This window comes from Lichenostomus cassidix, chromosome 5, assembly GCF_008360975.1.
Source record: "Lichenostomus cassidix isolate B80296 chromosome 5, HeHo_3.0, whole genome shotgun sequence".
Taxonomy (NCBI): domain Eukaryota; kingdom Metazoa; phylum Chordata; class Aves; order Passeriformes; family Meliphagidae; genus Lichenostomus; species Lichenostomus cassidix.
The window spans coordinates 33,297,859-33,301,484 of NC_139486.1; the positions used below are offsets into that span (position 1 = coordinate 33,297,859).

The 3,626-nt window shown below is 46.9% G+C and overlaps 1 long non-coding RNA gene across 1 annotated transcript in view; it reads left to right on the forward strand.

The window, feature by feature from the left end:
• Positions 1–3,626, forward strand: part of LOC146436294 (uncharacterized) — a 28,655-nt gene that overhangs the window by 7,424 nt on the left and 17,605 nt on the right. The window lies entirely within an intron of this gene.

Sequence of the window (3,626 nt, forward strand, 5' to 3'; positions counted from 1 at the left end):
CCAACTTTTCTGCCACACAGAAACCTTTGTGGAGAAACTAGAGAGGGAGAAATGCCACACATTCTACAGGTGGCTACACCAGAGAGGCAGGAGCTTCGCCACATGCTCTCTGGATGACCAGGGAGGGGAAATCGTTTGCTGGATGATGTTTGTCACTATTTCAGCCAGGGTTTCTGGGTGCCCCCAGCTGCCAGTGCTGTCCTGTGGCCATGGGTACACAGAGAGGTAGGTTTTTGGCTGAGAAACAAAGCAAAGCCTGCACTTACTGTCATTAAAGAGGAGCTAATCATGCTTCTGACAAGAACAGAGACACTGTGCCTCCTGTCTGGGCTGCCATGCAGTGCAGGTAGTGAGCGCTGAGGGGATGACACAATACCCTCCCTGCTCCAAAGCAGTTTCCTCAGTGTTGTGAAGCCCAGGCAGCCTTGAAGATCCACAGCAGAATGCTTCCTCCTTACCTCCTTACCAATCCTTTGCTTTCTGTAAGGAATAAAAAGTGTTGCAGACGCACGAGACATTGACTGCTGGCTACTGGGGCTGTGAAAAGAAGAAAGCTAATCCTCCTACTTTCCTACTTTTTTTTTCTATAAGTCTCTGTTCCATACATCATGTGGTCATAAGAGAATCTAATTTTTCAGTTAAGAAAAAACATTCTGTTCATGTTAGCTAGCACACAGAAAAACATAAAAGCTCTGAAGTGTGAATCAAAGACTAGAGTCAAAAGCAAATGTACAGAATTCAACATTATTGGTTTTAATTTTTCTTAGTTATGTTCCTTAGCTGACTGGCAGCATTTTGAAACCTGACTGTCAAACATTTGGGATTAGCTCTTCTGGAAATGCAAAGATATGGGCTCTCTAGTGCCACTTGGGAAATGCCAAGATCCCAGCCCACAGCTCTGCAGGGGAGATGTTACTTGGCAAATACCAAGAGCTTAATCAGAAATTTGGGACCACCTGAGATGGTCAAGGAGAAAAACAGATCAGTTTTTAGGTCTCCTGCATGTGGCTGGTCCAACTGGATAATAGGTCCAGCAGTAACTCATAGCAGCAGGAAACTCTTCCCATTCAATGGTTGCCTGATGTCCTGTGTGAAATGTGAGTTTAGCCAGTGGTACAGGCACTACTTAGTGGACAAGTATCTGCACATGCAATTTCTGCAGTAACTGGTGTCTCCACGTCTGCCCTTCACCCTGCCTGCCCAGCAGAGGGGAGCGAAATTATCAGGAAATAAGTTTCTCCATCAAAGTATCCTTCCAGCTGAGGCTTTGCACTGCACTAACAGCACATGCACAGGCTGTGCTGCTTCGTTTATCTGTGAATGGACAACTTCTGTCTTCAGGTCTACAGAGTGAGCAGTTAGACATGTTAAAAATAATTTTTAAAAAGTCTTCTGACTCCAAAGTTCAGTACCTCTTAGTTTGTGTACATCAAGCTAAGAAATCATGCCCACTAATTATTACTGAAGTTTGCAGTTGGTTGGCCCACCAGTACAATGCCAGGATGCTGGGCAAACTTGTGCACCTCCTCCCAAGTTCAGATGCGTTTGAGATGTGCGGCTCAGAGATGACCAGTCTGTTACCTCTAATGTTGTTGGTGGATAAAAACCCTACAGGTTCAAGCTGTGGTGGATATGACTATGTCTGTTGCAAATGGAACTGTTCCAAAATGCAAACCAGAATTTCAAAGAATGCTGAAGACATACTGAAGAGCAGGAGTGGGGATGGTGGATGGTAAAGGCTTTCTTACTGAAACTGTTCATAGGAGGAAGTCTGCTCGTGAAGGGAGGGTCCTACAGTCGCCTCCAACAGTATAAGCAGAATGAAAAGTAGCAGCAGCAAAAGCCAGTAATGCACAAGAAGGTAAGTGTCCAGTCTAAATCAGACCAATAAAATAGCTGTGCTGGCAAATTAATATGCCAATCTCATCCTCATTTCCTGAAGCAGTTGAACCCTCAGCCACAAAGCTCATCCCCAGGAAGAAGGTCTGCTGCAATGATGATGCTATAGAGAGGGATAGCTCTGTATCATAGCCGAGTTGTAAATACTTATGACCAGTTTGCATTTGTGAAGTGCATGCTTTTCACAGAATCATAGAATCATTAAGGTTGGAAAAGATTATTGAGTGCCTGCAAGATTATTGAGTCAAACCTTTGACAAAACACCACCATGTCAACTAAGCCATAGCATTAAGTTCTAGATCCAGTCATCTCTTGAATGCTTCCAGGGTGGGTGACTCCACAACCTTCCTGGGCAGTTCATTCCAACGCTTGACAACCCTTTCAGTGAAGAAATTCTTCCTGATGTCCAACCTCCCATGGTGCAGCTTGAGACCATTTCCTCTTGTCCTGTCACTGGTTGCCTGGAGAAGAGACTGACCCCCATCTGGCTACAGTCTCCTTCCAGAGAGAGAGTGATAAGGTCACCTCTTAGTGTCCTTTTCTCCAGGCTAAACACCCCCAGCTCCCTCAGCCTCTCCTCATCAGACCTGTGTTTCAGACCCTTCATCAGCTCCATTGCCCCTCTCTGGACATGCTCCAACACCTCAATGTCTTCTTGTACCAAGGGGCACAGAACAGAGCACAGGATTTGAGGTGTGGCCTCCCCAGTGCCGAGTACAGGGGGCAATCGTGTGGCCTGGCCCTGCTGGCCACACTGTTCTTGATACAGGCCAGGATGCCAGTGGCCTTCTTGGCCACCTGGAGATATGCTGGCTCATCTCCAGGTGAGCCATCGATTGACTAGCACCCCCGGGACCTTTTCTGCTGAGCAGCTTTCCAGCCACTCTTCCCCCAGCTGCATGGGGTTGCTGTGACCCAAGTGCAGGACCCAGCACTTTGCCTTAATGAACCTCATACCGCTGGCCTCAGCCAGCGATCCAGCCTTTCCAGATCCCTCTGCAGATCCTCTCTTTAGTACCAGAAAAAGTAAAAAAATAGATGTTTCTGTGCATGTGTGCACTGGTGAAAGTGCATGTATTAGACTAACAAGAGTGTGCATATTTGTGTGTGTGTGTGTGTTTGTGCTGGCTTAGGGAATTGTGTATTTGCATAGGAATGGGTGCTAGAGCATGACACTGAGTGGCTAGAGCATGACATGAGCAAGACACTGAGTGGCCATCACACATCTGCGTGTGAGCACTCGAAACTGTGGAAGAAACAGAGTGTGCTACGACAGGGAGCAAGGGTGGGCAGGGCTGTGTGATGCTCATTCACCGCGAGTGCTCACTGAGTGGTTTTGGCAGCCATGGGGAGTGTGGGTCTGTAGCCACAGCAGGGAAGAGGAGCAGAGCTGTGGGCACAGCACCCATGCACACAGGAAGGGAGCAGGACACTGCAGGACAGCGCTCCACAGTGCCAGAGGGGAGATGCAGGAAGGCTTTTTCCCAACTGTTTATACAACATAGTTTGACTCAGCAAAGAATTAACATGGTAAAGAAAAATCTAGAAGTGCTCTTGCCAACTACAAGCAGAGTGATCAGCATACACAGGATGTGGTAAGAGCTAAAGGCATCCCGTTATTAACTTCACTTTTATTTCAAGGGGATTCACTTCTCTGTTCTGTTTCCTATTTGGGAAGTGAAACCTAAGATCATGGTACCATCACAAAAAAAAATACTGGTCACAGC